Below are 26,651 nucleotides of genomic sequence, written 5' to 3'. Positions count from 1 at the left end.
ACACGAGGTGGCGGGTGGCCAGGACCGTGCACGGCCACCCTTGTCTCCCAAGCGCTGATGTTTTGAGGCTGAGTCGACCTAGGACAGGCCCAGGACCGGTTCAAACATCCGAGTCTGTTGCAGGCCGTGAGCGGGACTCGAACCAGGGTGACCCATCGCTCCCCACTACCACAACGACACGCGAACAGCAGCCGCCGTTCGCCACTAACTGGCGGTGATATCACCGGTGATATCACCAGAGCGATTGTGCCAGGCTGGGTGTCCTTCGAGGCAATCGCGTGGAAGTGTCGAGGGCTCGCCGACAAGGAGGTCGCGCGTGTCAGACCCATCAGGTGCCATGGGTTGGCTGACCGAGGTGACGCACCACCCGTGCCCCCCACGGTGTGCCGAGGTGCTGCGATTTACCCGCCGCTCGTTGGCGCGAGAGTCGCTCCTCCGCCCTCCTCTGTTGCTGGAGGGCGAATGCCCCCCAAATGCCCACGAACCTCCTCCTCCTCCGCCTCCATCCTCTTCTTCCTCCTTTCACCACTCCACAGAGGCCGACCGTGACACCGCTGGGACTAGTTATCGGCAAGTCCACTCGGCTCCACATCGTGGCGTGCCATCAGCCACTTGGGCAAGAAAGTCAGCGATGACTCTCCCGCGGGGCCACTTTGGACAGCGAGTTCATGCAAGGCATTTTGACCAATCAGCCTTGCGTCTGTGCACGCGTGCATACGTGTATGTACACACGTGAATGTTTGTGTACGTCTCGGTCAGTCAACCCGTGGCACCTGCTGGGTTTGCCCCGTGACCTCCTGCGGGCGGGCGTTCGACCACTTCACGTGGCCTCAACGTGCACCTAGCCTGGCACAAGCGCCGTGTGGTGACGCCACCGCCACTTAGTGGCGAATGGCCGCTGTTGTTGTACACGCAGTGTGGCGGTGAGCGCTACGCCGCGCTACGAACCCGACGACCCCCGGGTTCGATTCCAGGTCACGGTCAACACCAGGGACGATTAGTCTGAACCGGTCCGGGGCCTCCCCTAGGTCGACTCCGCCTCAAATGAGTACCTGGTGCGGTGTGTGAACAACGCCACTGGCGAAACAAAGGCGGTCGGGCGTGGTGCTGGCCACCCACCCCCTCGTGCGCCGTGTCGGCCTTCATAGGTGCTCACTAACAGCACTTGCCCCAACAGCCTGTTAAGGCTATTCGGGGGATATTTGTCTTTGTACATGTGTGTGTGTGTATGTGTGTGTACGTGGGGAGCGGTTGATCAATGGTTAGCGCACTTGCGCTACAAACCTGGCGACCCGAGAATCGATACTCGCTCATAGCCCCTAGGTCGACTCAGCCTCAAATGATTCCGGGGCGCAATGTGTAAACATGGGCACGAGGGGAGACAAAGGCGGCCGGGCAATAATGCTGACCACCCACCCACTCGTGTGCTGTTCCCGCCTTCATAGGTGCTCACAAACAGCACTTGCCCCAACAGTCTGTTGAAGGCTATACGGGGGATCTTTGTCTGTGTACTGGGGGTCGGCGGGAGGGGCAGGGGGGTCGGAGGTGTGGGGGAGGCGAGGGGAGGGGTTGTTGGGAGGGGTGGGGCCTAGGGGAGGAGAGGGGAGGGGGCGGGGTGAGGGGAGGGGTCGTTGGGAAGGGTGGGGGGAGGGCCTGGGGGAGGTCAGAATGCGGGGGGAGGCGAGGGGAGGGGCAGGGGGTTCAGGGGAGGTGAAGGGTCGTCGGGAGGGGTAGGAGGGGGTCCTGGGGGGGGGGGCGAGGGGAGGGGCTGGCGTGGGGGAGGGGGGGTAGGAGAGTGGGCGTGGTGTACGGGGAGGGGGGGTAGGGTAGGGGAGGCCGCCTTTGTCTCTCTCGCCCGTACCGTCGTGCAGGGTGCGTGCCCGTGCCGGCGGGGAGTTCTCGGGCCCCTCTCCCGGCGAGGTCGCGCACCGCACCGTCACCGCGAACTCCGTGTACGCGGGCAGCCCCGTCGCCACGGCAACGTGCAGGGGGTCGGCCGAGTCCGGCGCCACCAGCCAATCGGCAGCCGCGCCCGCATCCTCATCATCGTCGTCGTCATTGGCGACGGAGGAGGTGCGACGTACCAACAGCTGGGAGCCGGGGACCGGGGGGGGGGGTAATGGGGGGGGGGACAAGGCAACAGCGTCACCATGGCAACAGAGTCCCCCCCACCAACCCCCCCACGCCCCCACCCCCTACCGTGAACGCGAGCCACTTGAGCGACGGAGAGGCCCAACGTGACCCGGGAAACTACGTCAGCCTCGTTACCTCCACCGTCTCTGCCGCCACTTAACGAGCCAGCGGTAATTGGGGCTAAATAAATAAATAAACGATCCCCATTTACGCTTCCGACCCAAAACTGCACCTCACTCTGCTGGGTGTCTGAGTGACTGGGTGAGTGGATAGCTGGGTGTCTGAGTGACTGGGTGAGTGGATAGCTGGGTGTCTGAGTAACTGGGTGGGTAGATAGCTGGGTGTCTGAGTGACTAGGTGAGTGGATAGCTGGGTGTCTGAGTAACTGGGTGGGTAGATAGCTGGGTGTCTGAGTGACTGGGTGAGTAGATAACTGGGTGTCTAAGTGACTGGGTGGGTAGATAGCTGGGTGTCTGAGTGACTTGGTAGATAGCTGGGTGTCTGAGTGACTGGGTGAGTAGATAGCTGGGTGTCTGAGTGACTGGGTGAGTAGATAGCTGGGTGTCTGAGTGACTGGGTGGGTAGATAGCTGGGTGTCTGAGTGACTGGGTGTGTGAATATCTGGGTGTCTGAGTGACTGGACTGGTGGATAGCTGAGTGTCTGAGTGACTGGGTGAGTAGATAGCTGGGTGAGTAGATAGCTGGGTGTCTGAGTGACTGGGTGAGTAGATAGCTGGGTGTCTGAGTGACTGGACTGGTAGATAGCTGGGTGTCTGAGTGACTGGGTGAGTAGATAGCTGGGTGTTTGAGTGACTGGGTGAGTGGATAGCTGGGTGTCTGAGTGACTGGGTGAGTAGATAGCTGGGTGTCTGAGTGACTGGGTGAGTGGATAGCTGGGTGTCTGAGTGACTGGACTGGTAGATAGCTGGGTGTCTGAGTGACTGGGTGAGTAGATAGCTGGGTGTCTGAGTGACTGGGTGAGTGGATAGCTGGGTGTCTGAGTGACTGGACTGGTAGATAGCTGGGTGTCTGAGTGACTGGGTGAGTAGATAGCTGGGTGTCTGAGTGACTGGGTGAGTAGATAGCTGGGTGTTTGAGTGACTGGACTGGTAGATAGCTGGGTGTCTGAGTGACTGGGTGAGTAGATAGCTGGGTGTCTGAGTGAATGGGTGAGTGGATAGCTGGGTGTCTGAGTGACTGGGTGGGTAGGTAGCTGGGTGTCTGAGTGACTGGGAGGGGGGATCAGTTGTTACCCTGTATGCGCGAGGGATCCCGTTGGTGCGGAGGGGATCTGGAGGTCGCCAGGTAATCTTGATGGCGCTTGAGTTGACGGCCTGAGCCTGGACCCTCTCTGGTGGAGCTGTGGGGACTGGGCCACAAACAACAACAACAATAACAGAAGCAGCAGCAGCAGCCACTTAGCGGCAGTGACATCACCAAGTTGCTTGTGTGCCAAGCTAGGTGCACTTGTAGGCCACGTGAAGTGTTGGAGGCTCGCTGGCAAGGCCCTTGCTTCACTGAACAAGATGACTGTTATAAACGTAGACTAAGATCCCACTTACATAGCCTCGAACAGACTGATGGAGCGAGTGCTGTTTGCGTCCACCTATTAATTGCCGGGACATCGCACAAGGGGGTGGGTGGCCGAGCACCACGACCGACCGTCTTTGTCTCCCTAGTGGCGATGACTTACACACACACACACGCAAAGATCACCCGTATAGCCTGAACAGACTGTAGGGGCAAGTGCTGCTAGCGAGCAGCTATGAAGGCCAGCACGGTACACGAGTGAGTGGGTGGCCAGTACCGCACCCGGCCACACACACACACAGACACGTATACACACAGACACGTATACACACATAGACACGTATACACACACAGACATGTATACACACAGACACGTATACACACACAGACACGTATACACACATACACGTATACACACACAGACACCTATACACACAGACATGTATACACACACACAGACACGTATACACACACAGACATGTATACACACAGACACGTATACACACACAGACACGTATACACACAGACACGTATACACACACAGACACGTATACACACACAGACACCTATACACACAGACATGTATACACACACACAGACACGTATACACACACAGACATGTATACACACAGACACGTATACACACACAGACACGTATACACACAGACACGTATACACCCACAGACATGTATACACACACAGACACGTATACATACAACAACAACAACAACCGCCATTCGCCACTAAGTGGCGGTGACGTCACCACGACGCTTGTGCCAGGCTATGTGCACCCTGAGGCCACGTGAAGTGTCGAACGCCCGCTGGCAGGTCACGGGGCAGACCCAGGTGCCACGGGTCGACTGACTGAGATGACTGGCTGATGCACCACCTGTGCCCCCTACTGTGCCAACCTGCTGTGCTTTAGCCACCCGGCGCTCCGTTCGCTGTTGTGAGCGTCGCTCCTCCGCCCTTCGTTGTTGTTGGAGGGCGACTGCCTCCAACTGCCCAGTAGCATCCTTCACGAGCCTCCTCCACAGAGGCCGATCTTGACACCGCTGGTACCAGTCATCGGCAAGTCCACTCAGCTCCACGTCCTCCTGTACCACATCACTCCATCTCTTCTCTAGCCCGTGCCGCGCCCGCTTAGCCCCCTCGATCCGGCCAAACAAAAGCTGTTTCGGCATGCGGTGGCTGGGCATGCGGGCTACATGACCCAGCCATCGCAGCCTTGCCTGCCGGAGGAGCTCACCGATGGGACCCTGCCCAGATCTTTCAAGGATTTGTGAGCTCCTCACACAATCCAGTCTGGTTAAACCCAGGATGGATCGTAGGCAGGTCAGCCTAAATGTTTCTAACCGGCGAAGATGTTCCATTAGGGGGGTCCACGTTTCGCAAGCGTAGAGAAGGGAGGGAATGATCGTGGCAGAGAAGACCTGAAGCTTAGTGCGGAGCGACAGACCAGGTAGCTTCCACACAGCGTTACGCAACCGATGAAAAGATATTGCCGCTCGACTGATTCGGAGTGAGACCTCTGCTGTTAAACTGGAGCCAGTCATAAGCACACTGCCCAGGTATGGGAAACTCTCCACTCTCTCCACAACTGCCCCATCACCGATTGGGAGTTGTGGCGGTGGAGTGTCCGATGGTACAAAATACCCAGGCAGGTGCTTAGTTTTGGTGGGGCTGATGGTAAGGCCCCACCACTTAGTGGCACGCTCCAGTCTCAGCAGCAGCGTCTCCAACTCCTCCTCTGACTGAGCAGCTATTACCAAGTCATCAGCATACATAACGTGGTTGAGCAATAGGGAGCCATCCCTTGACCGCACCCGGGCATCGATCAGCCTCCCATTATATCTGTACCATATGGAGATTCCCCCGGTACAGCTATTGAAGGCTTCACGAACTACGTGGTCAAAATAGATGTTAAATAATGTGGGAGCCAGAGGACATCCCTGTCGCACCCCAAGGTGTACAGGGAATGGCTCTGACTCCCGGCCACGTAGTTTTACCCGGGCCCGCTCACCATCATGAAGGTCCTTAATGATCGTGAGCAGAGGGTCAGGTACTCCAAAAGCACGAAGAACGACCCAGAGCCCAGGCCTACTGATGGTATCATAGGCCTTGACCAGGTCAATAAAGCAGAGATGTAGGTCTTGTTGGAATTCCCTACACCTCTGCTGTAGCAGACGGACAGAAAATATGGCATCTGTGCAGGACCGCCCTTTCCTGAAACCGCATTGGGGCTCCGCAAGCCTCTCCTCAGCGTGCCTGGCAAGGCGATGCTGAATAATCCTTGCCAGGACCTTTCCCGGCACACTGAGGAGTGAGATGCCCCTGTAGTTGTTACAGTCTGTGCGGTCCCCCTTCTTAAAAAGGGGGACCACCAGGGCATCCTTCCAATCCTGCGGAACCCGTCCAGTGGTCCAGACTGTTGTTATGATGTCATATAGGGCAGTCTGTGCACAAACGCCACCCTCCCTCAGCATTTCGCTTGGGAGATCATCTCTGCCCGCTGCCTTTCCTGGTCTCAGACTCCGGATCGCCTTCAATACTTCCTCAGCAGATGGCATCTCAGCCAGCCACTCACAGGGGGTGACTTCATCCAATATTTGAGGCACCGCAGCCTCAGCAGGGTCATCCTCACTTTGTGCCACGATGTTTTCCTGGCTGAGGGATTTTCCCTCCCTCAGGACCTCACAGAAATGCTCAGCAAATCTGCGAACCTGTTCCTGGGGGTCGGAAATTGGATCACCGGTTTTTCCCCTAATGATGGTAATAGGTGTGGCGCTACAGGTTACTTTTTTGATGGAGTTAAATAGAGATTTGTGATCACGGGCCACTGAGGTATACACACGGACATGTATAGACACACAGACACGTATACACACACAGACACGTATACATACAGAGACACGTATACACAGACATGTATACACACACAGACACGTATACACACAGACACGTATACACACAGACACGTATACACCCACAGACATGTATACACACACAGACACGTATACACACGGACATGTATACACACACAGACACGTATACACACACAGACACGTATACACACAGACACGTATACACACAGACACGTATACACACACAGACACGTATGCACACAGACACGTATACACACACACAGACACGTATACACACAGACACGTATACACAGACATGTATACACATACAGACATGTATACACACACAGACACGTATACACACAGACACGTATACACACAGACACGTATACACACAGAGACACGTATACACACACAGACATGTATACACACACAGACACGTATACACACAGACACGTATACACACAGACACGTATACACCCACAGACATGTATACACACACATACACGTATACACACGGACATGTATACACACACAGACACGTATACACACACAGACACGTATACACACAGACACGTATACACACAGACACGTATACACACACAGACACGTATACACACAGACACGTATACACACACACAGACACGTATACACACAGACACGTATACACAGACATGTATACACACACAGACACGTATACACACACAGACACGTATACACACACAGACACGTATACACACAGACATGTATACACACAGACATGTATACACACACAGACATGTATACACACAGACATGTATATACACACAGACACGTATACACACACAGACACGTATACACACAGACACGTATACACACAGACACGTATACACACAGACACGTATACACACACAGACACGTATACACACACAGACATGTATACACACACAGACACGTATACACACAGACATGTATACACACACAGACACGTATACACACAGACACGTATACACACAGACACAGACACGTATACACACAGACACGTATACACACACAGACACGTATACACACAGACATGTATACACACAGACACGTATACACACACAGACACGTATACACACACACAGACACGTATACACACACACCTCGTGTTACACGGCCATCGACAGATAGAGATGCACAGGGATACCAGGAGGTAAGGAGCTCTCATCGTTCATACCTTATTCATGCCACGCAAATTAAAGCGAAGCGGAGTACCCACCCTTTGCCCCCCCCCCCCTCCTCCAATAATGTTCAATTAGCCAGCAATTAACATTTAATAAATGCTCGCAGAGTTCCCGCGGCTGCCGATCAACGGTGCCTCTGGCGAAAAAACCACGACGTGGATTGCACGGGAACGAGGGGCGTCAGCGGGAGCCACGTTTAGGCGCGCGCTGTCACATCGCGATCGTCGCCGTCGACATCATCGTCGTCGTCGTCGTCATCATCGTCATCGTCGTCGACATCATCGTTGTCGTCGTAGACATCATCATCATCATCATCGTCATCATCGTCGTCGTCGTCGACATCATCGTCGTCATCGTCGTCGACATCATCATCATTGTCGTCGACATCATCGTCGTCATCGTCGTCGACATCATCATCGTGGTCGTCGTTGACATCATCATCGTCGTTGTCGTCGTCGTCGACATCAACATCATCATCGTCATCATCATCATCGTCGTCGACATCATCATCGTCGTCGTCGACATCAACATCATCATCATCGACATCATCATCGTCGTCGTCGACATCATCGTCGTCGTCGACATCATCATCATCATCATTGTCGCTGTCGGTGGCGCCGTACCACCGGCCTGGCGGTGAGACCCCATCGATCCGCCTCGCCGCTCCAATCCAGCGACCGACTGACTGACTGACTGACTGCCTGACTGACTGCCTGACTGACTGATTGACTTACTGACTGCCTGACTGACTGACTGCCTGACTGACTGATTGCCTGACTGACTGACTTACTGACTACCTGACTGACTGCCTGACTAACTGACTGCCTTGGGCGAAGAGTTGGGTGCAGCGCGGGGAACGCCCCGTTTGGCAGAGGCAAGATGCGCAATATATACACACACAACAACAACAACAAACAACAACACTAAGTGGCGGTGACGTCGCCACGGCGCTTGTGCCAGGCTAGGTGCACGTTGAGGCCACGTGAAGTGTCGAACACCCGCTGGCAGGAGGTCACGGGGCAGACCCAGCGGGTGCCATAGGTTGACCGACTGAGATGACTGGTCGATGCACCACATATTTTTATATATATCTAAAAAAACATATACACTTATCGACGCAAAAAACAAAACCCCCCCGTATAGCCTGAACAGACCGTTGGGGCAAGTGCTGCTAGCGAGCACCTCTGAATGCCGGTACAGCACATGAGGGGGTGGGTGGTCAGCACCACGCCCGGCCGCCTTTGTCTCTCCAGTGGTGACGTAGGGTGAGTGAATGACGGGAGAGTCACGGGTGAGTGTTGGGTTTTGATGGGTGAGTGACGTGTGATAAGTGATGTGTGCCGAGTGCCGATATGAGTGACGTGTGAGTGACGGGCGAGTGAGTGACGGGTGAGTGAGTGACATGAGAGTGAGTGACGTGCGATTGCGTGAGTGAGTGAGTGACGGGTGAGTGACGGGTGAGTAACGAGCGAATGAGTGACGTGTGAATGACGTGTGAGTGACGGGCGATTGCGTGAGTGAGTGACGGGTGAGTGAGTGACGGGTGACTGAGTGACGTGCGAGTGACGGGTGAGTGAGTGACGTGCGATTGCGTGAGTGAGTGACGGGTGAGTGAGTGACAGGTGAGTGACGGGTGAATGACAAGCGAATGAGTGAGTGACGTGCGATTGCGTGAGTGAGTGACGTGCGAGTGAGTGCCTGGTGAGTGACGGGTGAGTGAGTGACGAGCGAATGAATGACGTGTGAGTGACGTGTGAGTGACGGGCGATTGCGTGAGTGAGTGACGGGCGAGTGACGGGCAAAGTGAGTGATAGGTGAGTGGCGGGTAAGTGACAGGTGAGTGACGGGTGAGTGCCAAGCGAATGAGTGAGTGACGTGCGATTGCGTGAGTGAGTGACGTGTGAGTGACGGACGAGTGAGTGACGTGCGAGTGAGTGCCTGGTGACGACGCCCGGGAGGGGCTGGGGGGCTGGGGGGCTGGGGGGCTGGGGGGTAGCCCTCACCTCCCTCCAGCGTGGCATCGCGGGCCGGTGGCGAGCTGTAGGGCCCTAGGCCCGCACCGTTGTAGGCTGCCACGGCCATGGCATAGCCGGTCCATACTCGCAGCTCCTCCAGAACGTAGCTGCCCAGCTCCGCGTTGGGGAGGTTCTTGTACTGGTAGTCAGCGCCTGAGTCGGCCAGCTTGTACCTGCAGAGACACCGGGAGAGAGAGAGAGGGAGAGAGCGACATGGAGTAGGAAGAGAGGGGATAGAGAGAGAGGGGGGGGGGGGGCAGAGAGGGGGGTAGAGAGAGAGAGGGAAGGGGTAAAGAGAGCAGAGCGAGACATCTTTTGTTAAATCTTTCATTTAAAAAGGGGGCAGGGGTTTACATAAAGCAAAGCATAAAAAAAACGAAAAGATGAATGAAGCAAAGTGCCGACTACACCGAGCATCTTCTTGTTTACTCTGATCGTAAAAAAAGAGAGAGACAGAAAGAGAGAGATACAGGGAGAGAGACAGAGAGAGACAGAGAGAGAGAGACAGGGAGAGGGAAAGAGAGACAGAGAGAGACAGGGAGAGAGATACGGGGAAAGAGACAGAGAGAGACAGAGACAGGGAGAGAGACAAATAGATACAGAGAGAGACGACAAAGACAGGGAGAGAGACAGAGAGACACAGAGACCGGAAGACAGAGAGACCGTGAGACAGAGATATAATATAATCACTCAGTCGGGAATTCCAGCTGCTGTACTTACACTGCTTTCCAATAATTTTGTATAATCTCAGATTTGGATGAAGACCTGCAGCCTCTTATTCCGCTTTTCACTTTTCAGTGTCCACGTGCCCCGAGCCATACGTCACACAGGTCGTAGGCAACCACACGCAGGTCGTAGGCAACCACACGCAGGTCGTAGGCAACCACACACAGGTCGTAGGCAACCACACGCAGGTCGTAGGCAACCACACGCAGGTCGTAGGCAACCACACGCAGGTCGTAGGCAACCACACACAGGTCGTAGGCAACCACACTCAGGTCGTAGGCAACCACACGCAGGTCGTAGGCAACCACACACAGGTCGTAGGCAACCACACGCAGGTCGTAGGCAACCACACGCAGGTCGTAGGCAACCACACGCAGGTCGTAGGCAACCACACACAGGTCGTAGGCAACCACACGCAGGTCGTAGGCAACCACACACAGGTCGTAGGCAACCACACTCAGGTCGTAGGCAACCACACGCAGGTCGTAGGCAACCACACGCAGGTCGTAGGCAACCACACACAGGTCGTAGGCAACCACACTCAGGTCGTAGGCAACCACACGCAGGTCGTAGGCAACCACACACAGGTCGTAGGCAACCACACACAGGTCGTAGGCAACCACACGGAGGTCGTAGGCAACCACACGCAGGTCGTAGGCAACCACACACAGGTCGTAGGCAACCACACGCAGTCTATTTTGCGCCAGTCGGCTGCCACAGGATGTGTTGTTGATGACACTGTTGTTGATTCGTGGGATAAGCGCTGGTTATGATTGTGCCTGTTCGCAGGAAGTCCCGGCGTAGGTTTCGTTTGTAAAAAGTTGTTGTTGTTTTTGCTCCTTGTTAGTGAGCGCGTCGCCTCTAGCCTGATGTCACCAGCAACTGGACTAGAACTGCTTTTGTATTAATGGGACCTTAGCAGCTAAAATTAACTCATAAGAGCGGTTGTTTTGGGTTAGATCGCGTAAATATAAATCTGAGTTTGACTAAGAGTCTATGAGTCTCTGTGTATCTCTACGATTCTCGATGGAGCTCTCTATTTTAACTCGACGTGACTGCGAAGTCCTGGAACTGTCGCCACTGCACACAGCCTTGAGACCCAAAGACTTACACAGAGACCCATGGACTAACACAGAGACCAATAGACTCACACAGAGACCCGTAGACTCACACAGAGACCCGTAGACCTCACACAGAGATCCGTAGACTCACACAGAGACCAATAGACTCACACAGAGACCCATGGACTACCACAGAGATCAATAGACTCACACAGAGACCCGTAGACTCATACATAGACCCATAGACTCACACAGAGACTCATAGACTCACACAAGAAACCCATGGACTCACACAGAGACCAATAGACTCACACAAGAAACCCATGGACTCACATGGAGAGCGATAGACTAACACAAAGACCCATGTACTAACACAAGAGACCCATAGACTTACACAGAGACCAATAGACTCACACAGAGACCCGTAGACTCATAGACACATAGACTCACACAGAGACCCATAGACTCACACAAGAAACCTATGGACTCACACGGAGAGCGATAGACTCACACAGAGACCCATAGACTCACACAAGAAACCCATGGACTCACACGCAGAGCGATAGACTCACACAGAGACCCATAGACTAACACAGAGGCCCATGGACTTACACAGAGACCAATAGACTCACACAGAGACCCGTAGACGCACACAAGAAACCCATGGACTCACACAGAGAGCGATAGACTAACACAGAGACCCATGGACTAACACAAGAGACCCATGGACTTACACAGAGACCAATAGACTCACACAGAGACCCGTAGACGCACACATATACCCATAGACTCACGCAGAGACCCGTAGACCTCACACAGAGACCAATAGACTCACACATAGACCCATAAACTCACACAGAGACCAATAGACTCACACATAGACCCATAGACTCACGCAGAGACCCGTAGACCTCACACAGAGACCCATAGACTCACACAGAGACCCATAGACTCCAACAGAGACCAATAGACTCACATATAGACCCATAGACTCACACATAGACCCATATACTCACACAGAGACCCCTAGACTCACACAGAGACCCATAGACTCACACAGAGACCAATAGACTCACACAGAAACCCATAGACTCACACAGAGACCCATAGACCTCACACATAGACCCATAGACTCACACAGAGACCCCTAGACCTCACACAGAGACCCATAGACTCACACAGTGTGTCCAGCGCCAGTGTAGCATTATCACCAATTAATTATCAATGAACCCGTTTGCGGGTTCATTGGCGACCGCCACGTGGGCTCGTGAGGCCCTCACTGCGCGCACCTGATGAGGTAGCCCTTGAGCGGACCGTTCCATTGGCTCTCGAGGGGAGGCAGCCACTGCAGGACGATCGTCTCGTTCGTGCGCGCGGACGTGACCACTTTCCTCGGGGGGGCGTCCGGAGGCTCTTCGGGAAAGGAGATCCTGTTTGATGGCCAAGATCGTTACCATCATCATCATCACGGTCTTCATCACCATCATCATCATCATCACGGTCTTCATCACCATCATCATCATTACCACCATCATCACAATCATCATCATTAATACCACCATCATCATTATCACCATCATCATTATCACCATCATCATTACCACCATCTTTATCATCATTACCACCATCATCACCAACATCATCACCACCATCATCATTATGATCATCATTACCATCATCAACACCACCACCACCAGCCATCTGCCTTAATTATCATCACCCTTCATTATTGTTATAATCATCATTTACTGGCATCACCATCTATTTATTTAAATAGAATTAAAACATTAACACGAATAATGCCTTGGGATGTAAGATCTCGTGTGGAGCGGTGTCATCACCGTCAATTTCATGACCATCATCACCGCTGTAATGGACATTGTCACTATGATGTGGATCTCCATCATTCCTATCATCATCACCTGAATCATCACCGCTACGATCTCTCATGATCGTCAGCTGGTTGCCACTGCTGTGAGCAACAGCGGGAATTGTCCCTCCCCACGCGTTCTCTTCTCGGCTCCCCCATTCCCCTTCCCCCCACCCTCGTGCCCCCCCTCCCCCCATGCCCCTCCCCCACCTCTCGCTCTCCGCGCTGGGCTCCCCCGTGCCCACGCCGTTGAGGCCGCTCAGGCGGAAGCGGTAGGAGCTGCCAGGCGCGAGCGGCGGCGTGGAGACGTTGAGGGAGTCCGCGGGCACCCCCTGCAGGAGGATCCTCCACGGGGAGCCTGCCACGGCCAGCGACACCCAGCGTCATCACCACCCAGACACCCAGCGTCATCACCACCCAGACACCCAGCATCATCATCACACAGACACCCAGCGTCATCACCACCCAGACACCCAGCGTCATCACCACCCAGACACCCAGCAGCATCACCACCCAGACACCCAGCATCATCACCACCCAGACACCCAGCGTCATCACCACCCAGACACCCAGCGTCATCACCACCCAGACACCCAGCATCATCACCACCCAGACACCCAGCGTCATCACCACCCAGACACCCAGCGTCATCACCACCCAGACACCCAGCGTCATCACCACCCAGACACCCAGCATCATCACCACCCAGACACCCAGCGTCATCACCACCCAGACACCCAGCATCATCACCACCCAGACACCCAGCATCATCACCACCCAGACACCCAGCAGCATCACCACCCAGACACCCAGCGTCATCACCACCCAGACACCCAGCGTCATCACCACCCAGACACCCAGCGTCATCACCACCCAGACACCCAGCAGCATCACCACCCAGACACCCAGCGTCATCACCACCCAGACACCCAGCGTCATCACCACCGATAAACCCAGCATCATCACCACCCAGACACCCAGCGTCATCACCACCCAGCGTCATCACCACCCAGACACCCAGCGTCATCACCACCCAGACACCCAGCGTCATCACCACCTAGACACCCAGCGTCATCACCACCCAGACACCCAGCGTCATCACCACCCAGACAACCAGCGTCATCATCACCCAGACACCCAGCAGCATCACAGCCCAGACACCCAGCGTCATCACCACCCAGACAACCAGCGTCATCACCACCCAGACACCCAGCGTCATCACCACCCAGACACCCAGCGTCATCACCACCCATACACCCAGCGTCATCACCACCCAGACACCCAGCGTCATCACCACCCAGACACCCAGCATCATCACACAGACACCCAGCATCATCATCACTCAGACACCCAGCATCCTCACCACCCAGACACCCAGCATCATCATCATCACACAGACACCCAGCATCATCATCACTCAGACACCCAGCATCGTCACCACCCAGACACCCAGCATCATCATCAATCAAACACCCAGCATCATCATCACTCAAACACCCAGCATCATTATCACCCAGACACCCAGCATCATCACCATCCAGACACCCAGCATCATCATCAATCAAACACCCAGCATCATCACCACCCAGACACCCAGCATCATCACCACCCAGACACCCAGCATCATCACCACCCAGACACCCTGCATCATTATCACCCAGACACCCAGCATCATCACCATCCAGACACCCAGCATCATCACACAGACACCCAGCATCATCATCACTCAGACACTCAGCATCCTCACCACCCAGACACCCAGCATCATCATCATCACACAGACACCCAGCATCATCATCACTCAGACACCCAGCATCGTCACCACCCAGACACCCAGCATCATCATCAATGAAACACCCAGCATCATCACCACCCAGACACCCAGCATCATTATCACCCAGACACCCAGCATCATCATCATCAATCAAACACCCAGCATCCTCACCACCCAGACACCCAGCATCATCACCATCCAGACACCCAGCATCATCACCACCCAGACACCCAGCATCATCACCACCCAGACACCCAGCATCATCACCACCCAGACACCCAGCATCATCACCATCCAGACACCCAGCATCATCACCACCCAGACACCCAGCATCATCACCACCCAGACACCCAGCATCATCATCACCCAAACACCCAGAGCGATAAACACAGTGGATGGGGTGAGGGCATTGCCCGAAACATCGCCTATCATCTATTTGTTACCGCTAACAGCAGGCACACACACACACACAATGTTATTGACAAATAGCGTAAAGTTGCGCGCAATATTTATTTATTTTACCCCCCCCCCCCATTCCCTTTCTTGTTGCGCGTTAAGAATCAATGCGGGCGCTTATATCTTGCGACGGAAGTCAGCCCCAAGCATTAACATTCACACAACAACAACAACCACCACCACTCAACAACAATGGTGAAGACGGCATCGCAGCAAGCCGTAGCAGCATTAGGATTCACACTGCAGGAGCAGCCCCCCCAAAATCTACGCACATTGACATTCACGGCCCATCAGCATCATCCGCGCGCACGCGAGAGAGAGAGAGGGCCGCAAATTGCTGCGAGCGGCATTAATAAGTAATTGAATTAACATGAAAACAAAGGAACAAAGTACCCCCCCCCACCACCACCACCCACTAACTCACTCACCACCACCCCACCCACCCACCCACCTCACCGCCCACCACTAACTACCACCACCCACACTCCCACCACTTAAAGCGTTGAAGCATTTATCTGCAGGCCAAAGGTGGCAGCACGACCCCCCCCCCAACCCCGTCGCCCATACCGTCGGGCATGGGGAGGCTTTCATCCAGCAGTGGATTCACAGAGTCATCACGAAGGGATTGCAATGTTGGTGGGTGGGGGTTAGGCCAGGAGTGGTGGCGCAGTGGTTAGCGCACTCCGTTAACAACCCCGCTTCTGGCTAACCATCGGACCAAGACGGTGGTCACTGCATCGCGCGCTTTTAGATGCGCTTCTGCGGCCGTCTGGAACGCTCTCGCTTCCGATATTAGGAAGCCACTGCAGCTATGCACGTTTAAATCATCATCATCTAGATCGACAACTCATTTCCTTAGAACTGCTGGCTGTGTTTAGTTTGTTCTCCTTCTCCAGCACCTCCGATTAGCGCGGTTGGCTACGTACGGTGTGAAAGAAGTCCAACATGCATACGTACAACCCGAACAACATTAGTGGTAAGTGATATCTGTACAGATCCTGGGCCACGACCCTACAAAACGATCCCTAATTCCTGCTCAAATGAGCACCGATTAAGCATTGGCGTTCATTTTCTGTTCATAGCAGCTAGCAGCCCTGCAAAGCCGGTGGTGGAAAGTCCACATTCAAACGGCGAGGGGGTGAATCTATCCACAAGGCAACCGCTGTTGACTTTCCCACGAAAGTGGTACTCATTTTTATCCACCCGGATGGATGATGGGCTGAGTCAACCCCCCGAACCCCGGATGTGAACTCGCAACTTTCCCACTTGCGAGCCGCTCGCTCCACCGCCGAGCAAACTGGCCCACTACCGCGCTATTGACCAACTCCGCACTGACCAGCGTGGTGAAGTATGGTTCAAGCAAGACCCCCTCGTGGGGGCCCATACCTGTCAGACGCACCCTTGAAGCTTCCTACACGATAATAATACAGCACGGTTACCATCGAGCTCACCATTACAGTGCCCTTATGATGTCACCGTGACGTCACAAAGACACGACTCCAACGCACGTGGCCCGGAGCAGAAATCTGTACCACCAACGCGTAGCTTTTTTTTTTAAACAAAAATTCCCACGGATTTATTTGCAGGGCTAAATACGAGTGGACTATTTGACAACGCCGCTCGCTTCGGGTGGATATCACTGCGTTATAATTCACTGGGTATTGGGCACACACGCACACACACGCACACACGCACACACACGCACACACGCAGATTGTAAACCGCTTCAGTTCCTGCAACCCTCTAGTGGCACCAGAAAGTGGAACATCTGGCCTGGCCTCGTGGGCGATGGGGCGCCATCAGACCGTGTCCTGGTGGTACTAGAGTCTTCCAGCAATCACGCTAATAAGTTAATCAAGTGGGCAATTAGCGATTAACCGGCGGTCCATTAGAGATTAATTGGTGCCAGTGATTAAACAAAAGTATGGCGGCAGCACAGTGGCAACAGCTCGTGCCGCCCGGCAAGAGGGACCCCGGTTCGATTCCCGATTCGGGCATCTTTCTGCATAGAAGTTGCTTCGCGCCCTGTTGTGTGCGAGTGGGTTTGAGTGTCAAATTGTGTGCTTGAGTTTATGTGTGTATGAGTGAGTTTTAGAGTGTGGTATACAAGAGGTCGTGTGTGGGTTCGATCACGACCCTGACGCCCGCTGTATATTTGTAGTTTGCATGTCTCTCTCTCATCACCATGGTGGCTGGGAGATGTTAACTATCTCGCTTGGTATACAGGAGGTAGTCGGTTCGATCCCGACCCTGAAGCCTGCTGTATATTTGGAGTTTGTGGTGTCTCTCTCTCCGTTGTCGCGTGGATTTTTTTCCGGGTCCTCCGGGTTTTCCCTCCACATGCAGAATCATCATCATCATGCGTTTAGAGTATTTGGCTGCTTTAAATTTCCACGTGATAAGCCACTTGATTGGGCTATCATTTGTGGGCAGGTCGCTTCTAAATAATAGCTACGTAGCTCAGTGGGCCTTACCTAGTAAAATAAAAATAGCTAATAGTAGTAGTAAACAAACCCAGTTAGTGGTAATGATGATATGATGATAATAATGATGATATGGTAATGATAATTATGATATGATAATCATGATATGTTGATATGATAATAATATGACAATAATGAAAATGATATTATGATATGACGATGATCATGATATGATGATAATAACGATCACGATATGATGATAATAACGATGGTGACATGATGATGATGAACGCGGGCATTCTTGACCGTTCACGGAGAACTCCAGGGTATAGCCGACGAGGGCGCTGTTGCCGTCATAGCTTCGCACCCACGACACCTCGGCCACCCTCCTGTAGGTGGCGCTCACCCGCGCCCTCACGTTCTGGGGGGGGTGCGGCATCTCCCTGGGGGGGGGGGGGGCGGGCGAGAAGCAACGCAGCCCAAATGAATGTGATGACTGTGACGACTGCTGCTGACGATGATGACGATGGTGATGACGATGCTGATGACTCATGCTGATGATGATGACGATGGTGATGACAGCTGCTGATGCCTTTGATGATAATGATAATGTTTTTGCTACTGCTGTTGACGATGATGATGATGAAGTTGATGGTGCGGTCGGCTGGAACGCTCTTCCCTTCCGATGTTAGGAAGCAACTGGAGCTACGCACTTTTAAATCATCATCATCGTCGTCTGGATTGACAAACTCACTTCTTTAAAACTGCTTTTTGGGTTTAGTTTGTTGTCCTTCTGCCGCACCTGCCATGAGCGCGGTCGGCTACGTACGGTGAGAAAGAAGTTCCATACACACACACATGATGTTGCTGATGCTGCGGTGCTGCGGTGCTGATGACAATCTTGAAGCTGCTGCTGCTGCTGCTGATGACGCTGTCCTTGATGACAACGATGATGCTACTGGTACGAGTAATACTGCTACTGATGATTATGATTGTTTAGATGATGCTGCTGTTCCTGCTGCTGCTGGAGATGTCGATGCTGCTGATGCTGCTGCTGCTGATGACGATGCTGCTGATGACGAAGCTGCTGCTGCTGATGATGATGGTGTCGATGTTGCTGATGATGCTATTGCTGACGATGCTGCTGCTGATGATGATGACGATGATGGATACGCTGCTGATGACGCCGCTGCACCTGACGTCTAGCCTGGCTCGCCGCGTGTCGTTGCCGGCCGCGGACGTCACTCGGCACGCGTAGGTCCCTGTGTCCGCTGCCATGGCCCTGGGCACCACGAGGAGCTCTCTGCGCGTGGGGGGCACAGCCGCCCCCCACAGCGAGCCCCCCGTCAACGACGACGCCGCAGACGACGATGACGACGAGACGAGCACCGACGACCCCGGGGGTAGGGAGGAGGAGGAAGAAGAGGAGGAAGAGGAGGAGGAGGAGGGAGAGGGGAGTCCGGTCCCCAGGGGGGCTCCATCCTTCTCCCACGCGACGAACACGATCACCGCGGGGTCGTGGGTCACCCCGCACTGCAGCTCGGCGCGCCCCCCACGAACCACGCTCTTGTCGCGCGGGGGGTCTGAGATGCGAGTGCGCACTGTGGGGGGGGGGGGGGGGCAGTGGCGAGAAGGGGGGGGGCGGTCACGTGTTAGCGCGCGTGTGTGTGTCACGCACACACGCGCGCTAACACGCACACACACGCGCTTAAACAGCACTTGCCCCAACAGTCTGTTGAGGCTATACGGGGCATCTTTGTCTTTGTGTCACGCATCCACAGCACGTGCACGCGCGCCATAGCACAACGAGACGAGATCTCTCTCTCTGTGCTCGAGCCCCTCTCTCGTCGAGGCCAGCAACAGCCCTCGACATCGAACTCCTGAACACATCGCTGCCACGACTACTTACGTTTGTACATCCACGCCTCGATCTCTCACCACGAGGCCTCACCACCAACGCTCACCACTCGCGCTCACCCTTGGCGCAAACCTCCATCGCTCACCGCCACCGGGAGGAAGAGGAGTGGGGGGGGGGGGGGCTTCCAGTTTGTTGGGGGCTGGTAGGGAGCGGTGCTCACGCGGTGGTGGTGGTGGAGGTGGCGGGGGTGGGGGGTGGGTGAGGGGGGAGGGAGAGGGGGGGGAGTGGGAGAGTGCTCCTCACCCCACATGGTGATGCGCGCGCTGGAAGGGGGGTGGGGGTCTACGCGGGCGGGGGGGAGGGAGGACGGAAGGGGAGTGGGGGGGAGGGGGGCGGAGGGGAGGGAGGCTGGGGGGGGGCGCTCCTCACCCCATACGGTGATGATCGTTCTGGGTGGGCGTAGGGGGGTAGGCAGGGGGGTAGTGGGGGGGCGCTCCTCACCCCATACTGTGATGATCGTTCTGGGGGCGTAGGGGGGTAGGCAGGGGGGTAGTGGGGGGGGGCGCTCCTCACCCCACACGGTGATGCGCGCGCTGGCTGTCGCGTCCCCGCGGTAGTTCTTTGCCTGGCACGCGTACGTGCCCGAGTCGAGCATCTGCACGGGCGCCACGCGGAGCCCCCCAGACTCCAGCAGCGAGAGCCGGGGGGCGGCGGGCAGGGCCCCCCCTTCCACGCCGAGGCGGCGAGGGGACGCGGGCAGCGAGAGCTTCACTCCCCCTGTGCGCAAAGATAAAGACAAAGGTGCCCCAGCTCGCCCCCACCTTGTAAACAGATGTGTTGGGGGCAAGTGCTGCCAGCGAGCACTTGCGAAGGCTAACATGGCACACTCGGCGGTTGGTCGGTGGCCAACTGCCACCACGCCCGGCCGCCTTTGTCTCTCCCCATCGCTGATGTTTACACGCCACTCGTTTGAGGCCGAGTCGATCTCCGTGAGACCCAGGAGAGCACGATAAAGACAAAGATCCCCCGTATAGCCTGAACAGACTGTTGGGGGCAAGTGCTGTTAGAGACCACCTATGAAGGCCGATACGGTACACGAGGGAGTGGATGGCCAGCAACCACGCCCGACCGCCTTTGTCTCCCCAGTGGCGATGTTGAGGCTGAGTCGATCTAGGGGAGGCCCAGGACCGGTTCTGATAATAGTCACTAAGTGTTGGCTGTGAGTGGGAATCGAACTCGGGTCGCCAGGTTCCTAGCGCTAACCGCTACACGACCGCTACCCATGATACACACACACACACATATAAAGACCCTCCCTTATAGCACGTGACACACGCGCATCACGTATCAATACTTTTGAATGGGCACCCCCAGGGCCAGCTGTCCCCCGTGCGGCACAAGGTGACTCAACACCTGGTCTACATACATGGGGGAGAGGGGGGGTGTAATTAAAAAAATATGTACGTTGAACTTCTTTCACACCGTACGTAGCCAACCGCTCTAATCACAGGTGCGCGGAAGGACAACAAACTAAACACAAACAGCAGTTCTAAAGAAATGAGTTTGTCAATCTAGACCATGATGATGAGTTAAAAGTGCGTAGCTCCAGTGGCTTCCAAACATCGGAAGGGAAGAGCGTTCCAGACGGCCGCAGAAGCGCGTCTGAAAGCGCCGCGCGATGCGGTGACCACCGCCTTTGTTCGAGGATGACCCGGAGTTCGCGTGACGGTGCTTTAAGCTCCCTGACGAGATCAGCGAGGAATTGTGGTTCGTTTGTAGCAAGCACTCTGTGTGTAACGAGTGCGACCTCATAACGTATCCGTTCGGCAAACCGGAAGCCAATGGTGTCGGCACGTAACAGCTGATTCGATTTGAATATCTGCAGGGGATGTTTAACCTTCAGTGTGAAACAGAGGGCGCACAGCAGTATTGTCATCATTAACCAGGGCGGGATGCCGGATTGGAACCGCGAACGTCTGCAACAATTTGACAAACGCGCTACCAGCGCTGTGGAGGCGGCGGTGAAGGGGTTGGTGGATCACCGCGCTGTTGTGATACTCCCCAGGCTCGCCGGGAGAAGACAGCAAAGCAAAGGGACTCATCTCCATCTGTTTCTATCTGTACGGGGACGGAGCTTTGTTTCATTCGCGCAAAGGTCCCTGACACGATTGCATCCCATCCTGTACATCGCCCTAACGCCATGAACAGGGCTACACGTATTGGATGCAGTCTCATCACGGCGTCAGGGCGGACCAACATCCTGGCGAGGTGGATGCAATTCCCGATCCAGCTGAAATCAAGCAACGGGCGGTAACAAATCACTTTCATGTTGTGTGGGTGGGGGGGGGAGTGGGGAGGGGGTAGCAGATGGGAGTCATCCTCACGGCCGCGTCACGGATTGTATTCTTTAACAAATCGCTCCGTGGCACAAAGGCCCCGCCGCTCGTGGGAACTCACGCCTGCCGGCTGATTTATATAAAATACATTTTATTTTTTAAAACAATTATTACCATTTTTTTTTAAAATTATTATTCATTCGCGTCCGGCGAGTTCCGTTTGTCGCTCATTAACGCACGGGCGCTTCGCTGGCTCGCTCGCTCGCTCGCTCCCAAGAAAAAAAAAAACACGAACCGCTCGTTGCGCTCCGCGAGCATGAATCTAGACAAATGTCACCCGGCATCCTCTGAGTCTCACAACTCGTTCCCTTCCCTCCACCGCCTCCATCGCTACCCTCCCCCACACCTCAATCCCCTCGGGGCGAGGTGGGGAGGGGGGTTGCCCCCCCCCCTCGAACCCGGTGTCAGGTGTATAAGTCCCATTAATGCGGTTATTAATCACGTGTTCTCGTGCGTTACGCGCATTATTAGAGTGTGGTTCCACGCAGGGAGTGTGTCTCCTCTCCCTGGAGTGTGGCTCCTCTCCCAGGAGTGTGGCTCTCCCTGGAGTGTGTCTCCTCTCCCTGGAGTGTGTCTCCTCTCACAGGAGTGTGTCTCCTCTCCCTGGAGTGTGTCTCCTCTCCCTGGAGTGTGTCTCCTCTCCCAGGAGTGTGTCTCCTCTCACAGGAGTGTGTCTCCTCTCACAGGAGTGTGTCTCCTCTCCCTGGAGTGTGTCTCCTCTCCCTGGAGTGTGGCTCCTCTCCCAGGAGTGTGGCTCCTCTCACAGGAGTGTGGCTCTCACAGGAGTGTGGCTCCTCTCCCTGGAGTGTGGCTCCTCTCCCAGGAGTGTGTCTCCTCTCCCAGGAGTGTGTCTCCTCTCACAGGAGTGTGTCTCCTCTCACAGGAGTGTGGCTCTCACGAGTGTGTCTCCTCTCCCAGGAGTGTGTCTCCTCTCACAGGAGTGTGTCTCCTCTCACAGGAGTGTGGCTCCTCTCCCTGGAGTGTGGCTCCTCTCCCTGGAGTGTGTCTCCTCTCACAAGAGTGTGGCTCTCACAGGAGTGTGGCTCCTCTCCCTGGAGTGTGTCTCCTCTCACAAGAGTGTGGCTCTCACAGGAGTGTGGCTCTCACGAGTGTGGCTCCTCTGACAGGAGCGTGGCTCCTCTCCCAGGAGTGTGGCTCTCACAGGAGTGTGGCTCCTCTCGCTAGAGCGTGGCTCTCGTTCAAGGCGCGCGTGCTCTTCGGCGTGACCCTGAGTCCCCGCGTGCCCACGTGGTCTATGCCGTCCAAGCCCCGCCGACGTGGAGGGTCAGCACTAGGCCCGGGTGATTCTTGTTTTGGTCTGTAACGGTTGTTGTTGTTGTCGTTGTTGTTGTTGTTGTTGTTTTTCTGCCTCGTCCAAGCTTCCATTTAGTGTCGACAAATCTGCAGGAATGTATGTTCTTGTGTTATTCTTACGTTATGTATTCGCAGCGACTTTCTTACCTTTTCTCTGTTTCGCACTCTTATCGTTGTGCTGCCGCGGCATTGTTTGTCGTCGTAACGTGTTGACCCGTCCCTACTGGACGTCTGCGGAAAAAGAGCTTCACAGCTCATCGGATTCCTGCAGGATCAATCAAGATTCTGATTCTGGGTTCTCCAAGAGCGAACATCCGCTCATTTGTATTTAATACCCCTCCCTCCCTCGCCACGTCCACCCAGAGTCAGAGGAATGTGTCGAGGCAAGAGACAGTGTGCCAGTTCACTCTCCCCGTGTCAGAGAGAGAGACAGAGACACGAGGCATCCATAGCGAGTGTCTCGCGTGTAACGCTCCCACCCCTCTCGTGCCGCGCAAACGAAATTCACTTGCTCAGTGATCTCCGCCTCTCTCCTCCTGCCTCTCCACACCTTCCCCTGGCTCCTCGTGTCTCCACGTGTCTCCACGTGTCTCCACGTGTCTCCTCTCTCTCCACAACTTCCCCTGGCTCCTCGTGTCTCCACGTGTCTCTCCGTGTCTCCTCTCTCTCCACAACTTCCCCTGGTTCCTCGTGTCTCCACGTGTCTCTCCGTGTCTCCTCTCTCTCCACAACTTCCCCTGGCTCCTCGTGTCTCCACGTGTCTCCACGTGTCTCCTCTCTCTCCACAACTTCCCCTGGCTCCTCGTGTCTCCACGTGTCTCTCCGTGTCTCCTCTCTCTCCACAACTTCCCCTGGCTCCTCGTGTCTCCACGTGTCTCTCCGTGTCTCCTCTCTCTCCACAACTTCCCCTGGCTCCTCGTGTCTCCACGTGTCTCCACGTGCCTCCTCTCTCTCCACAACTTCCCCTGGCTCCTCGTGTCTCCTCGTGTCTCTCCGTGTCTCCTCTCTCTCCACAACTTCCCATGGCTCCTCGTGTCTCCTCGTGTCTCTCCGTGTCTCCTCTCTCTCCACAACTTCCCATGGCTCCTCGTGTCTCCACGTGTCTCCACGTGTCTCCTCTCTCTCCACAACTTCCCATGGCTCCTCGTGTCTCCTCGTGTCTCTCCGTGTCTCCTCTCTCTCCACAACTTCCCCTGGCTCCTCGTGTCTCCACGTGTCTCCACGTGTCTCCTCTCTCTCCACAACTTCCCCTGGCTCCTCGTGTCTCCACGTGTCTCTCCGTGTCTCCTCTCTCTCCACAACTTCCCCTGGCTCCTCGTGTCTCCTCGTGTCTCTCCGTGTCTCCTCTCTCCACAACTTCCCCTGGCTCCTCGTGTCTCCTCGTGTCTCTCCGTGTCTCCTCTCTCTCCACAACTTCCCCTGGCTCCTCGTGTCTCCACGTGTCTCTCCGTGTCTCCTCTCTCTCCACAACTTCCCCTGGCTCCTCGTGTATCCACGTGTCTCCACGTGTCTCCTCTCTCTCCACAACTTCCCCTGGCTCCTCGTGTCTCCACGTGTCTCCACGTGTCTCCTCTCTCTCCACACCTTCCCCTGGCTCCTCGTGTCTCCACGTGTCTCTCCGTGTCTCATCCTGTCTCCTCTCTCTCCACGTCTTCCCCCGGCTCGCCGTGTCTCCTCCTATACACACTCATGTCTTCTCCTATCTCCGCTTAGCGCCTCAAATGTCATCCCCCATCTCCTCCCGCCCCTTCCTGTCTCCGTCTAACGCGAGATTGGAACGGACCGCGAGTAGTTAACGACCTTTTGCTCAACCGGCCGCTGGATGGAGGCGTCTCGTGGGGGAGGGGGGGGCTTATTTGATCATACTTCACCACGCTGGTCACCGCCACCGGGAGGAGGAGGAGGAGGGGGGGTGGGGCTTCGAGTTTTTGCGGGCTGGTAGGGAGCGGTGCTTACGCGGTGGTGGTGGTCGCGAATGGAACTCAGGTCGCCAGGTTCTCAGCGCGTCGCGCTAACTGCTGCCCCCCCCACCCCCCGATTTCCCCTCTTCATCCCCACACTGCCCTCCCGTCGGTTTATTTATCACAGAATAATCTCGTTGAGGTCTCGAGGCGCCCGGGTGGAGAATCAACGCAGGGCAATTGCCCAGGGCTCACATCCATCTCCATCAATCGCCTTCGTGATGCTGGGCGTGGAGGAGGAGGGGGGGGGCTAAAGAATTGTGAGGGTGGGGGGGGGTCCGTGGGGATGCCGACTTGACGCCTCGACACCCCTGACGGGGGGTCAAGGAGGGGGTGTTCACTCCCCCCCTACCCCCCTCCCTCTCCTCCTTCCCTCCAGTCTGCGAGTCCCAGGAGACCGCGGATGAAGCGAGAGACGATCACTTCATCCGAGCAAATTCACTCACATCGCGGTGAGGGAAGTGGGGGAGGGGGGTGTAATGGTGCACATGACACACAGCTATTATAGAGATGCCACGTAAGCAGTGAGTGGATACATACGGCGCGTGACGCGTGGCGATGACGACGCGTCATGACGACGCGTCATCGCCACGTGCAGCGCCACATTACAAAGGCAAAGATTCCCCCCAATGCCCCTGCAGCCTCAACAGACTGTTGGGGCAAGTGCTGTTAGCGAGTAGCACCTACGAAGGCCGGCACGGCACGCACAAAAATGTGGGTGGCTGGCGCATCGCCCGACCGCCTTTGTCTCCCCAGTGGCGATGTTTGCACACCGCACCAGGTGCGCGTTTGAGTACGCGGTGCGGTGTGAGTATCACCGGTGTAGGCCGTAAGCGGAAATCGAGCTCGGGACGCCGGGTTCGGAGGGCAACTCGCTTACCGTTGCACCACCGCTACCATCACGGTGGTGATGATGGTGATGATGGTGGTGGTGATGGCGACGATGGTGATGATGATAGCGGTGATGACAATGGCGGTGACGGTGATGATGACGATGGCGATGATGATGATGACGCTGATGGTGATGATGGTTGTGATGGTGGCAGCGGGAACTACCGCTGTGTC

General features: G+C 55.4%; 1 pseudogene; it reads right to left on the bottom strand.

Moving 5' to 3' along the window:
* LOC142923706 (protein sidekick-2-like) overlaps positions 1-23,504 on the bottom strand; it is a 37,421-nt pseudogene extending 13,917 nt beyond the window's left edge.
* Positions 23,505-26,651: the final 3,147 nt, after the last annotated feature.

The sequence above is a fragment of the Petromyzon marinus genome, unplaced genomic scaffold (assembly GCF_048934315.1).
Source record: "Petromyzon marinus isolate PM22_M1 ecotype Great Lakes invasive population unplaced genomic scaffold, UKy_Petmar_22M1.pri1.0 PM_Scaffold_593, whole genome shotgun sequence".
Classification (NCBI taxonomy): Eukaryota; Metazoa; Chordata; class Hyperoartia; order Petromyzontiformes; family Petromyzontidae; genus Petromyzon; species Petromyzon marinus.
Note: the sequence above shows the minus strand (reverse complement) of the source record. Positions and strands in the feature narration are given on the sequence as shown.